This window comes from Scyliorhinus torazame, chromosome 5, assembly GCF_047496885.1.
Source record: "Scyliorhinus torazame isolate Kashiwa2021f chromosome 5, sScyTor2.1, whole genome shotgun sequence".
Classification (NCBI taxonomy): Eukaryota; Metazoa; Chordata; class Chondrichthyes; order Carcharhiniformes; family Scyliorhinidae; genus Scyliorhinus; species Scyliorhinus torazame.
In genome coordinates, this window is record NC_092711.1 from 172,486,408 (window position 1) to 172,501,590 (window position 15,183).

Genomic DNA, 15,183 nt, shown 5'->3' on the forward strand with positions numbered 1-15,183 from the left:
ATTCCTCAAAAGCTGTAAATCGCCATCCAACACACTCTTTCTCCATTCTCACTATGCTGTATATAATATACATCCTCCCAATTCTCTAAAGGTGCTGATTCAGTCCGATTGACAGATCCATGCTCACTGCTTCCCGTCCTGCCCAGAGGCCTGAAATTCTCCATGCAGACTGCCAGACAGAAATATGTCTATATTACTGAACTCAAAATGTGTGCAACATACAAACTGGATTCACTTCCTTTCTCTTCAGCTGCTGCAAGTCACCAACTCCCCCCAATGAGAAAAGAAATGGAAAGATAAAGTAGACATGGAGCAGCTGCTGCCTCTTGTGGGGCATTCCAGAACGAGAAGAGGGAGCAAATTCAAAACAGTTGAGGAGAAGCTTCTTCTCCCAAGGGCTGTGAATCTGTGGAATTCACGATCCCAGAGTGCGGTGGAGCTGGGACAGTGAGTAAATTAAGGGAGAAGTTAGACAGATTTTTAATTGGGTTGAAGAGTCACGGTGAAATCTCAGGACGGTAGAGATAAGGCCAGGATGAGATCGTCCATCATCGAATGGCAGAGCAGACTCGATGGGCCAAATGGCCTAATTCTGCTCCTGTATCTTATGAACTTATTAAGAAGTCTTACAACACCAGGATAAAGTCCAACAGGTTTGTTTCAAACACTAGCTTTCGGAGCACTGCTCCTTTCTCAGGTGAAGGAGCAGTGCTCCGAAAGCTAGTGTTTGTGTTTGAAACAAACCTGTTGGACTTTAACCTGTTGTAAGACTTCTTACTGTACTCACCCCAGTCCAACGCCGGCATCTCCACGTTATGACCTTATGAAAGGGGGAGACACTGATTTGCTGCCAGATGTTGCCCAGAGGACGAAGTTTCCGTCTGAAACTCTGTCCAACCTCCACATTGTGACATCACAAAGGAACTCGTCCTCCAAATCAGCCAAAAGGAATAATTCCGCTCCGCAGTGACGTCATTGCGTTTGAGTGCACACGCCCAGCGCGCAGACACGGGAGCCCCGCGCCCACCCTTTGTTCCCCCCTCCCCCAACACATCCTTGAGACGGTTTCCATCCAACCGACTGACAGCTCCAGCTATCGATGATTCCCTCTCCCCTGGCCCGGGACTGCGCATGTCTGAGCGACAGGGGCAGCTGCGTATGTGCTCGTGAGCTCACATCCGCAGACCTGACTGCGAAGTTGTGACCAATGGGAAGATTGGAGGACCGGAAGGACACTGCTCCTCCGCCAATCAGAGCTTCCCCATTGTCTCATTCCGGAAGCTGGACATGGAGGTTTCTGCCGAGCAAAGCTGTTGTTTCTGCAACCCTGAATGAGCTTGAACTGGACAGAGACACCTGTCTCCAACATCTGTGAGTAAAACACTTTCTTTTCTCCACCATTTCTTTTCTTATTCTGACCTTCAATTGGTGACTGGCAGCAACTGAAGGGAAAGGAAGTGAATCCAGGGAGGGTGCAGACTCTGCAAAGGTTGGCCCAGGTCTCTCGCTCTCTCTCTCTCTTAAGGACATTGACATCCTTTGCTCCCTCAGCTTAACACATTTATTTGTCTGGCTAAAAGGATGGTCTCTTTCCTAATGTTCACAATTAACAAGTTCACAAGGAAACCGGAGCACCTGGAGGAAACCCACGCAGACACGAGGAGAACGTGCAGACTCCGCACAGACAGTAACCCAAGCCAGGAATCAAACCTTCCGCTGTAAAGCAACAGTTGAAGGGTCACGGAGAAATCTCAGGAAGCTAGAGATAAGGCCAGGATAAAGGGTTGCTTTCCCCAGGAGATGGCTGACATTTAAGGGGACAGTAAACAGGACATATTTAACCCAGCCAATTACTTTCCTATCAGTCTATTTCCATCATCAGCAAACTGATGGAAGGAGTCATCACCAGTGCAATCAAATAGCACTTTACTGAGCAATAACCTGATCACAGATGCTCAGTTTGGGTTCCGCCAGGGTCACTCAGCCCCTGACCTCATTACAGCCTTGGTTCAAACATGGACGAAAGAGCTAAATGTCAGAGGTGAGGTGAGAGTGACTGTCCTTGACATCAAGGCAGCATTCGACCGAGTATGGCATCAAGGAGCCTTAGCTAAACTGGAGTCAATGGGAATCAGGGGGAAAACTCCGCTGGTTCGAGTCATACCTGGCACAAAGGAAGATGGTTGTGGTGATTGGAAGTCAATCATCTCCGCTCCAGGGCATCACTGCAGAAGTTCCTCAGGGCAGTTTCCCCAGCCCAACCACTGCTTCATTAATGACCACCCTTCTATCAAAAGGTGAAAAGTGGGGATGTTTATGGATGACTGCACAATGTGCAGCACCATTCATGCCTCCTCAGATAATGAAGCAGTCCATGTCCAAATGCAGCAAGACCTGGACAAAATCCAGGCTGAAGTGGCAAGTTACATTCGCGCTACACAACTGCCAGGCAATGACCATCTCCTACAAGAGAGGATGTAACCAGTGCCCCTTGACATTCAGTGGCATTGCCATCGCTGAATCCTCCACAGCCAACATCCTGGGGGTTACCATTGACTAGAAACTGAACTGGACCAGCCATATTAATACGGGGCTAGGTCAAAGACGAGGAATCCTATGGCGAGTAACGCACCTCCTGACCTCCCAAAGCCTGTCCATCATCTACAAGGCACAAGTAATGGAATACTCTCTGCTTTGCTGGATGAGTGCAGCTCCAACAACGCTCAACACAATTCAGGACAAAGCAGTCTGCTTGATTGCTCCACCTTCCACAAGCATACAAACCTTCCAACACTGATGAACAGTGGCAGCCGTGTGTGCCATCTACAAGGTGCACTGCAGTAACTCACCAAGGTTTCATACACAGCACCTTCCAAACCCAGTGCCACTACCATCTAAAACAACAAGAGCAGCAGATACCTGGGAACCCCACCACCTGGAGGTTCCCCTCCAAGTCACTCACCACTCTGAATTGGAAATATATTGCCGTTCCTCCACTGTTGCTGGGACATCATCCTGGAACACCTTCCGTAACAGCACAGGGATGTACCTATACCTCAAGGACTGCAGCGGCTCACTACTACCTTCTGAAGGGCAACTATGGATGGGCAATGAATGCTGGCCGAAGCAGCGAATCCAACATCCCGCAAATGACGTTTTAAAAAAAAAATGTAATATCGGGCAGAGATATGTTGTTATATGGAATGTGTTAGATATATTATTGATGGTTCTGTAATAAAATATATGTCCTATTCTAGTTTTGTAATATAGTACTGTGCCTACAATATATATTTCCAGTCATACAGTCATTGCAGCACTGACAGAATCCATTTGGTAACTCAAGTCAATGCTGACTCTCTGTACAGTAATCCATTCAGCCCCATTCCCCCTCGGTATCCCTGTTCCCCTGAAAACCTATTTTCCGCAAGTGCCCATCCTATTTTATTTTGAATTATTGATCATCTTGATCAATTATTGATTATGGGCAGCACAGTAGCATAGCGGTTAGCACAATTGCTTCACAGCTCCAGGGTCCCAGGTTCGATTCCCGGCTTGGGTCACTGTCTGTGCAGAGTCTGCACGTTCTCCCCGTGTCTGCGTGGGTTTCCTCCGGGTGCTCCGGTTTCCTCCCACAGTCCAAAGATGTGCAGGTTAGGTGGATTGGCCATGCTAAATTGCCCTTAGTGTCCAAAAAATTGCCCTTAGTGTTGGGTGGGGTTACTGGGTTATGGGGATAGGATGGAGATGTGGGCTTGGGTAGGGTGCTCTTTCCAAGAGCCGATGCAGACTCGATGGGCTAATGGCCTCCTTCTGCACTGTAAATTCTATCTAGACTTCCACAACCCTTGTGGGCAGAGGGTTTTTGGTCATGAGCACTGCATGACTAAATAAAATTCTTCCTCAGATTCACTCCATCTCTAATCCGTAAATATAGTTAGATGGAGAGTCTCTACTCTTGTGCAGGTTGTAGTGAGTTTAGATTTGTTGAACAGCATCAATCAGCACCTTCATGAGAATTGGGAGGGTGAATATTAGATACAGCAGAGTGAGAATGGAGGGAGAGTGTGTGAGATTGAGATTTAGAGTATTTGAGGGAAAGAGAGAGGAAAAAATGTTCGATAGAAACTAGAATTGTTTGTTCTGAATTTCTATCCTGTACTGACAAGGATGATTTTTGTAAAATCTTTTTGCAGGAAGTTCGAACGAGAGGAGTTTGAGGCCGATATCTCAAACTAAACATCACGTCAAGAACTGACTGAGTCACTCAATTCTTGGGAACTGAATATCATCGGCTTTTGAATCCAGAACGAGAAATGTTTGTCTACTCTGTCTGCTTCAAGAGATTTTAAACATCAGTGTGTCTGGAAAAGCACTGAGACACACACACACACCCGTGTGAGACTGTTACAGAGCACTGACTGTGGAAAGAACTTTAACCAGTTACACAACCTGAAAAAACACCACATCATTCATATCAGGGAGTGACTGTACACGTGTTCTGTGTGTGGACGAGGCTTCAACTGATCGTCCAACACGGTGAGAAGCAAGATCTCCCGGACCATGGAGAAACCATGGAAATGTGAAGACTGTGGGAAGGGATTCAAAGGCCCGTACGAGCTGGAAAGGCATCAACGCAGTCACACTGGAGAGAGGCCGTTCACCTGCTCTGTGTGTGGGAAAGGATTCACAGCCCCATGCAAGCTGGAAAGGCATCAACGCAGTCACACTGGAGAGAAGCCTTTCACCTGCTCTCAGTGTGAAAAGGGATTTACTGACATAGGCAACTTGCGGAGACACGAACGAGTTCACACTGGGGAGAGGCCGTTCACCTGCTCTGACTGTGGGAAGGGCTTCACTCGGTTATCCCACCTGCAGAGACACCAGAGAGTTCACACCGGGGAGAGGCCATTCACCTGCACTGTGTGTGGGAAGGGATTCACTCGGTTATCCCACCTGCAGACACACCAGCGAATTCACACTGGGGAGAGGCCATTCATCTGCACTGTGTGTGATATGGGATTCACTCAATTATCCAACCTGCTGAACCACAATGTCACTCACACCAAGAGCAGGCCCTTTAAATGTTCTGACTGCAGGAGGGGTTTCAAAAGCTCTCAGCTACTGATGTCCCACCAGCGCGATCACACTGAGGAGAGACCGTTCAGCTGCTCTCACTGCACCAAGAGGTTTAGAACCTCATCCAACCTGATGAAACACGAGCGAGGTCACACCGGGGAGAGCACGTTCACTCGATCATCACTTGCTGAGCCACAATGTCACTCACACCAATGAGAGACCCTTTAAATGCTCCGACTGTGGGAGTGGGTTTAAAAGCTCTCGGGTACTGATGTCCCACCAGCGCATTCACACTGAGGAGAAACTGTTCAGCTGCTCTCACTGCGACAAAGAGGTTTCAAACATCATCCACACTGCGGAGACACCAGCGAGTTCACACTGGAAAGAAGCCATTCACCTGCTCTCACTGTGGGGAGGGATTCACTCAGCCGTCCAACATGCTGAGACACCAAAGGTTCTCAAGTGGTGTTGGGTTGGATTCTGCTGTTATTCCTGCTGTTAATCACATCCAGGACTGAACCTGGAGTGGGTGGAGGGGTTTGCCTCCTCGTCAACTCCTCCTGGTGCTCGGACGTGGCGACCCTGGGGAGCTGCTGCTGCCCGGACCTGAAATACCCGACTGTGAAGTCCCGTCCATACTACCTTCCACGGAATTCACTTCTGCCATCGTGACGGCGGTCTACATCCACCCCAGGCAGAAGTGAAGAAGGCCCTTGATGAATTGTAACCGCTATAAATAACAATGAAGCAGAATACCTGGCGGCCTTGTTCATCGTGGCCGGGGACTTTAACCAGGCCAACCTCAAGAGTGTACTGCCAAAATTCCACCAACACATGTCCTGTCCCAACAGGGACCCCAACATCCTTGACCACTGCTACACAAACATCAAGGGCACCTGATGATCCATCCCCTAATCGCACTTCGGAAAATCGGACCACAATACGGTGCTCCTTCTCCCCGCATACAAGCAGAATCTTAACGGGAGAATCCGGTTAAGAAGGTCAATGCAACGGAAGAGCTCCTACGCGACTGCTTGGAGTCAGTGGACTGGACCATATTCAAGAACAAGGGCAGCACGGTAGCACAAGTGGATAGCACTGTGGCTTCACAGCACCAGGGTCCCAGGTTCGATTCCCTGCTGGATCACTGTCTGTGCGGAGTCTGCACGTTCTCCCTGTTTCTGCGTGGGTTTCTTCCGGGTGCTCCGGTTTCCTCCCACAGTCAAAAGACGTGCAGGTTAGGTGGATTGGCCATGTTAAATTGCCTTAAGTGACCAAAAAAGGTTAGGAGGGGTTATTGGGTTACAGGGATAGGGTGGAAGTGAGGGCTTAAGTGGGAAGGTGTAGACTCGATAGTGCAGAAGGAGGCCATTCAGCCCATGTTAACTCAGCAGCGAACCTAAATGAGTATGCCAGCACCGTCACAGACTTCATCAGTAAATGTGTAGAAGATTGCGTGCAAAAGAAGGTAGTCTGTACATTACCCAACCAGAATCCATGGTTTAATTGGGAGGTTCACTCCCGACTGAAGGTGTTCAAGGCAGGCAACCCTGACCTATTCAATAAATCTATATATGACCTCCGCAAAGCCATCACGGACTCCCAAGTGACGATACCAAACTAATCTAGAGTCGCAGAGTAACGACAGGGACTCTCGTCGGTTGTGGCAGGGCTTAAACAACATAATGGGCTACAAAGCAAAGCCGAGTAGAATCTTCAGCAACAGCGCACCCCTTCCCAACAAACTCAATGCATTCAATGCTTGTTTCGAGCAGGAAACCAACAAACCGTTGTCAACTGTCCCAACAGCCTTAGACACACCCATACCCACGGTCACAGCCTCCAAAATCAGATCGGCCTCCTTGAAAGTGAACCCTCGGAAAGCGACAGGTCCTGACGGGATCCCTGCCATGCACCCAGATCCTGCGCGGACCAACTGGCAGGTGTGTTTGCGGACATCCTCAACCTCTCCCTCCCCCGTTCCAAGGTTCTCATCTGCTTCAAGAAGACCACCATCATACCAGTTCCGAAGATGAACCAGGCAACGTGGCTCAATGACTATCATCCGGTGACCTTGACATCGATCATTATGAATTGCTTCGAGATGTTGGACACATCAACTCCATACTCGCAGCATTCCTTGATCCACTGCAATTCGCATACCGCCACAACCGGTCCGCAGCAGAAGCCATCTCCCTGACCCTATACTCGCCCCTGGAGCATCTCGACAACAAGGACTCCTACGTCAGACTCCTATTCATTAACTACAGCTCCGCCTTCAACACCATAATCCCAGCCAAGCTCATATCAACACTCCAAAATTTAGGACTAGGCTCCTCTCTCTGCAACTGCATCCTCGACCTTCTGACCCATAGACCACAATCAGTAAAGATGAACAACAACACCACCTCCACGGTAGTTCTCAATTCAGGAGCCCCGGAAGGCTGCACTGCCTATACACACACACGACTGCATGGCAAAATTTGGCTCCAAATCCATCCGCATGTTTGCTGATGACACGACCGTAGTGGTTCGGATCTCGAACATTTCCACGATAATCCTCAATACCGGGGCCCACAAAGCTGCGTACTTAGCCCCCTACTTCACTCGTTATACACACGACTGTGTGGCAAAATCTGCTCCTGCTCCATCTACAAGTTTGCTGATGACACGACGTAATGGGTCGGATATCAAACAACGATGAGTCAGAGTCCAGGAGGGAGATAGAGAACCTAGTGACATGGTGTAATGACAACAATCTCTCCCTAAATGTCAGCAAAACTAAGAAGCGGTTATTGACTTCAGGAAGCGAAATATCGTACACACCCCTGTCTGCATTAATGGGGCTAAGGTGGAGATGGTTAGCAGCTTCAAATTCCGAGGTGTGCACATCACCAGCATTCTGTCCTGGTCCACCCACATCAACGCTATGACCAGGAAACATATACTTTCTCAGGAAACTAATGAAATTCAGCATGCCCACATTGATTGCCACATGGGAAGCATGGTAACACAGTGGTTAGCATTGTTGCTTAACAGCGCCAGTGTCCCAGGTTTGATTCCCGCTTGGGTCATTGTCTGTGCGGGGTATGCATGTTCTCCCCGTGTCTGCGTGGGTTTCCTCTGGGTGCTCCGGTTTCCTCCCACAAGTCCCGAAGTACGTGCTTGTTAGATGAATTGGACATTCTGAATTCTCCCTCCGTGAACCCGAACAGGCGCCAGAGTGTGGCGACTAGGGGATTTTCACAGTAACTTCATTGCAGTGTTAATGTAAGCCTAATTGTGATAATTATAAAGATTATTAGCATTGACTTTACCAATTTTTACAGGAGCACCATAGAAAACATCTTATCTGGCTGCATCACAGCTTGTGTTATGGGCCAGGGTTTAGAAAACTCCAAAATGTATCATGGAGTTCACCTGACCTACAATTGTTTATTGATTTTGGTTCCGATGAGCACAGGGCTGCCTTTCAGGGGTTATTCAACAGAGGCCTCAAGCACTTTTAATCAAAACAAGCTTTATTCTACGAATTTAGTTAACATTTTTATAAACACACACAGTAAGCATTTTTATCAATTACAAACATAAATACCCCACAGCTACAGGAATCTATGTATAACCCTTAATAGATTCCCCCCTTTAACTGTTCCAATTTAATAACACAATCCCATAAACCAGTACCTCCTTTTCAAAGGTGTGGCCCAGCACACAGCACTCAAGACCTGGTATGGATGCTCTTGTTTCCTTTCCAAAACAACAGGTTTGAATTCCATCCAGAAAGCAATTATTTCTTTTCAGCTTTTAAAATGAAGATAGAGAGACAGGCCAAAATACTCCTCTTTCTGAGTACAGCAGCCAAAAATGTGAAAACGAAAGCAAAAAACTGAGAGCCACAAAACAGCCCCAAACCAAAGCAGAAGTAAAACCAACTCCCAGGGCCACAGCCCAGCTCCACCCACACAATGACATCACTGAAGCCATGTGATAAGACAAAAACATTTCTTAAAGGGACACTCCCATGACACTTGGTATGGCAACTGCTCAGCCCAAGACTGTAAGAAACTACAGAGAGTTGTGAACACAGCCCAGTCCCTCACACAAACCCACCTCCCATCCATTGACTCTGTCAATACCTCCCGCTGCTTTGGGAAAGCGGGCAGCAAAATCAAAGACCCTTTCACCGAGGTTATTCTCTTTTCCAATCTCTTCCATCGGGCAGGTGATACAAAAGTTTGAGAACTCGCAATAACAGATTCAAAACAGCTTATTTCCGCTGTTACCAGACTTCTGAATGACCCGTATACTTCACCCGATGTCTACGTATTTAAATTGTGTATTTATCATATGTCCCATGTTTTTTCATGTATAAAATTATCTGTCTGTATTGTACACAGAACAATACGTTTCACTGTACCTCGGTGCACGTGAATAAATTTAATCAAATCAAACTTTGTTCATTCTGACACTTGGTGAAGTGGGAGGGTCGGAGGGTTTCTTTCTGCTGGATGGGCCGGTCTCACGACTTTGCTTCCAGTGGGCTGATGCTCTTTGAGCCTGGGGGAGAGCTCATTTCCACTGGAATGATCCACAAAGGCTGAAGTACATTTATTTTATCCTGGATAGTAAATAGTGTTATTCCCCCACTACAGGTGGATCTAAAAGAAACCAGATGGGTTTTTACAACTATCGACAATGCTTTCATGGTCATTGATGACTTTTAATTCCAGATTTATAATTAATTAAAATTTCACCATCTGCCGAACCTGGATCCCTATTGCATTACCCTGGGTCTCTGGATTACTGGTCTGGCTATTGTTTTCCGAGATGTGTTTTGTGAGAGATGAAGTCACTATAGCCAATAAGTGAGCTGTTTTCGAGTTGTTTCCTTGACGTCCTGTACTTTCCCACTAACTTACAGACAAAACAGCAGCAACTGTACTGTGTATAAACGTGTGTTATTGTAACTACTCCCAGAGATGCTTCGGTTCGCTGAAGCATTCCCTGCATGTTTGTAATAAAGATTCCCAAACTTTAACCAACTCTGGACTCCGAGTGACATTTGTCCCACAACAGTCTGGTGTCAGGAACAGGATCCACTGACGGCTCTGATTAAAGGCAAGTCCCCGTGGACAGCAGATACCGGGGTGAGTATTGTTTGTTTTATACCACCCGTGTTTAGTTCAGTCTGACTGACCACTGGGGACACCTCAGAACCTCAGGGATCTGTTTCTGGTCTGTTTCTTTGACATTCATTCAATGTAATTTCAATAACTGGAACATTTCAGGCAGGGAATTGTCGGTTTTACACCAAGGATGTGTTTGGGGGTGATGCTGAAGTCCCCGTGACCGAGTGGGTCTTGTAGCTGCTGAAAAATGAGGGGATAAAGGCGTACGGGAGGCTAAACAGCAAGATTTGGCAGTTGGACAGAGTTTGGTGTGTGTTCAGAGGTCCCAGATAGGGGGTCAGCCAGCATCATCACATCAATGGATCTGCACAGAAAAGGTCCAACCGGATGGCGCTTATAAGGCCCAAGATGAGGTTAGTGGCGCGGGGATTTGAAGAAGCTTTGGGAGATAAAGAGGTCAGAGTGGACTCTCCCACAGTGGGAAAGGTAATTTTGAAATTTCTTTGGCCCTTTTCGTGACATTTTCCCGGAACTTTCAATCAGGAAACATAAAAGCTGCATTTGCGCTGGGGGATCACCTCCAGAGGGCAGTGTTTCTGCAACCTCCCAAGGTGCCAGATGTATGGAAGACTGAAGAAGTTCAATAAGTTTGTCGATGTTCTGAACAATGTTTCAGAGTGTATGGCACTTCTCAGTTAGATCAGTTTTGTTCAAGTCAGGTTGTCTCTACCTGAAGGCAGAAGCTGCCGTGCTTTATTGGTACCATGGCAGGAAACTCTCGGGCAACTTTATGATGCATGTTGATGACTGCCTATGTGGTGGTACTAGTGAGTTCCAAAATAATGTTACTGACAGGATCAGAACAACATTTAAGGCTGGAGTCAGGCTTCTGGGACCTTTAAATAAATTGGATTGGAAATCGGGCAGTGTGGGTCTGACGTGACTTTACATCAACAATCTCAGGGAGACAGTATGAACCCTGTCACAGTCAATGGGGCCGGGGCCTCACAGAAAGATAAAGATGTTTCCATGGGACTGAGCTGCTGCAAAGTTGAATTGACGAATGGGGCACACAGGCAATGTCGGATACAAGTTTTGATGTCTTCGAGCTGAGTTCTGTAATGAAACGTCCAGAAGTCGAGGATATTTAACGGGTGAACAAAACATTAAAAAATACAAGATGGAGAAATGTGTGCTGAAATTTCCATCTTTGGGTGAGCTGCAAAATATAAAATGGATTTTTTTAGTGATGCCTCACTCGGATGAGCCTGGCTCAGTGTCTGTACACTGAGTGATGTTTAAAAATCTCTTTCAGGAGAAGAACAGACAAACATTTCTCATTCTAAATTCAAAGGTCGATGATATTCAGCTCCCATGAATCGAGTGACTCTGTCACATCTTGATGTGGTGTTTGGTGTGAAATTTCTGTCTGTAACTCCTCCCCTTCTAATATCTTGTAAAAGGAGTTTACAAAAGCCATCACTTAGTGCAGGAATGTGAAATTCGATCCTATTGTAAGATCCGGGTTTGGATCCAATCTCAATTGTAACACTCAAATCAATTACACGTCAGACTGTGTTGTGAAAGTTACCTGCAGCTCCTGACTAGTTGCAGACCATTCTGGGTACAAGAATGTTGTCACAGAATTTATTAAGTTAATTGTAATAAGTACAAAATCACAATAATTAACAAAGGCAATGGATCAGTCCGTTCACTCTGGATCACCAGCTCTCAGCTTCCAGGTGACTGTGGAGCTGTCTCTTGTTCTGTTGACTGAAGTCTATCCTCTTACTTCATGTTGTGTTGGGCATGGAGCTCCAGAGAATTGTAGCTCATTAACCCTTTCTAGTACCTACCTCTACGCATGGCTGGTAATATCCTGTGGTTCTGATTGGCCCAAGCAGCCCATGATCAGTCCCTGATTGGTTAAATGGGATACGATCAATGTCTGATTGGTCTCTGAAGGATATCGGTCACCTTGCTGATGTGTGATGTTACTTTCTCATTGTGGTGTCACTTCCTCATGATTAACAGTTGTCAGGCTCATCGTCCTGATACCATAGCACCACTGAATCTCTAGAGTGCAGAAAGAGGCCATTCAGCCCCTCAAGTCTGCACCGGCCCTCTGAAAGAGCACCTTATCTAGGCCCACTCCCCCACCCTATCCCCATAACCCCACCTAACCTGCACATCTTTGGACTGTTGGAGGAAACTGGAGCACCCAGAAGAAACCCACGCAGACACAGGGACAACGTGCAAACTCCACACAGACAGTGACGCAAGGCCAGAATTGAACCCAGGTCCCTGGTGCTGTGAAGAGGTTGTGCTAGCCATTGTGCCGCTGTGCTGAGATGATACATCTTCAGGTGTCATGCGTAACTTAGTGATTGCCAATGACTGAAGCAAGTTACTTAAATACAAATAACTGAAAGTGCACAAGATACACAAACTTAAACTAATACAGCAATTCCTACTGAACACAAAATAAATTTGTAACGGTGATCGGTGTGCTACAGTTCGAGCAGCAAGATACACGTTACAAAATATCATTTTCTGTTCATAAATTACATGTTCACAAGAAATAAAAGTCACAGAAAAGACATAACTACAACACCATTACAGGAACTGATAAAACCACAATAATGCAGAAAATCTGTTGTACAATTTGAAGGAAAGTGACTCTTTTGCAATAAGTTAAAAAGCAAATACAATTTAAGACAGCATTTCTCTAGCATCGACACGTAGTAGTAATAATCGCTTACTGTCACAAGTAGGCTTCAATGAAGTTACTGTGAAAAGCCCCTAGTCGCCACATTCCGGCGCCTGTTCGGGGAGCCGGTACGGGAATTGAACCCGCGCTGCTGGTCTTGTTCTGCATTACAAGCCAGCTGTTTAGTCAAATCCTGCAATAACAGAGATTCTCATTCATCATTAGTCTTGTGGTAAAACCATAAAATTAAACCTACTTTGGCCGAAGACAATATGGCACAAGTCACTTGTCAAGGACGAGTGCACCTGAATACAGAGACTCAGAGTGAGATACCGTATTGAGTGAATTGATTCATACACTTTGATTCTGTGATAACTGAACATAACTAAAACCGAACTATTAAAATGAATAAACATTGACTTACATAATCTTTATTGTCACAAGTAGGCTTGCATTAACACTGCAATGAAGTTACTGTGAAAAGCCCCTAGTCGCCATATTCCACCGCCTGTTCAGGTACACAGAGGGAGAATTCAGAATGTCCAAATTACCTAACAGCACGTCTTTCAGGACTTGTGGGAGGAAACCGGAGCACCCGGACGAAACCCACGCAGATACGGGGAAAATGTGCAGTATTATGATCACTGTTACATAGATGCTCCATCACCACGTATTTATTGATTAAGCCTGTCTCACTGCACACGGAGGTCTCGGATAGACTGCTCCCTGGTTGGCTCCAGAAGGAACTGCTCCAAGAAATTCTCCCCAAAAATCTTTATTAACCGATGTTCCAGGCTATCTCTGCCTATCTCACTCTCCCAATCTATATTCGATTAAAGTCACCCATGATTATTGTGGTACATTAATTACAAGCCTTATTTAATACTTCCTGTACACTCTACCTACAATGTAACTACTGTTAGGAGGCCCATTAACTACTCACATGAGACCTTGTAACTTATTATTTCTTATCTCGAGCAAAGCTGATTCCACACCCTGAACTGTCAGGCGAAGTTGATCTCTCAGTACTGAACTAATGTAGTCCTTAATGAACAGGAGCAATCCCATCATCTTTTCCGAGCTTCATGCATTCCAATATGTCAAATACCCTTCAACATTTAGATTCCAGCCTTGGTCACCTTTCAAACAAGTCTCTGTAATGTCTATCAGGACACACATTTATCTCTATCCGTGCTGACAATTCTTTTTTTATAATTTAGAGTACCCAATTCATTTTTTCCAATTAAGGGGCAATTTAGCGTGGCCAATCCACCTACCCTGCACATCTTTGGGTTGTGAGGGTGAAACCCACGCAAACATGGGGAGAATGTGCAAACTCCACACGACAGTGACCCAGAGCCAGGATCAAACCTGGGACCTCTGCGCCGTGAGGCAGCTCTGCTAACCACTGCGCCACCGTGCTGCCCCATCTGCGCTGACAATTCATCCAATCTCTGTCAAATGCTGCGTGCATTTTCAATCCATTTTCAGGGGTTCAATAATCCAATAGGGATTTCAAGTGAAACCTCTTCATCCAGCGAGTTGTGAGAATGTGGAACTCGCTACCACAGTGAGTGGTTGAGGTGAACAGCATGAATGCTGCATGAACAGCTGTATCTTGACAGGGAGAAAGGAATAGAAGGATATGCTGCTGGGGGGAGATGAAGAGGGCTGGGTGGAGGCTCACGTGGAGCATAAATACTGACAGACCAATTGAGCTGACTGGCCTGGCCCTGTGCTGTAGACTCAATGGAACAGAGACAAATGTATTTATTTTAGATCCACCTGATAAAACTTTTTTCTTGGGATGGAGGCATCACTGGCTGGGTCAGCATTTGTTACCCATTCATAATTGCCCTTGAACTGAGTGGCTTGCTAGGTCATTACAGTGGGGGACAGTTAAGAGTCAACCACATCTGTGTGTCTCTGGAGTCACATGTGGGCCGTGTAAGGATGGCAGATTTCCTTCACTAAAGGACATTTGTAAACAGATGGGTTTTACAACAATCAACAATGATTTCATGGTCATCATTAGACTTTTAATTCCAAATTTTTATTGAATTCAAATTTCACCATCTGTCCTGGTGGGATTCGAACCCCAGAATAATACCTGGGTCTTTGGATTACTAGTCCAGCGGCAATACCACTAGGCCACTGGCCCCCCTATACAATCCAGGATAAAATAAATGCAAAGTCATGAGACTGTCCAGAATGTACCTGTTGTATAGAACCTTGGTCAGACCGCAGCTGGAGGACTGTGTGCAGTTT

At 46.3% G+C, this 15,183-nt stretch overlaps 1 long non-coding RNA gene across 1 annotated transcript; it reads left to right on the forward strand.

Moving 5' to 3' along the window:
* The first annotated feature begins 1,148 nt into the window (after positions 1-1,148).
* Positions 1,149-10,118, forward strand: LOC140422362 (uncharacterized). The gene is made up of 2 exons (XR_011947410.1): positions 1,149-1,371; positions 4,194-10,118. It is a non-coding gene; the product is annotated as an uncharacterized lncRNA (long non-coding RNA).
* Positions 10,119-15,183: the final 5,065 nt, after the last annotated feature.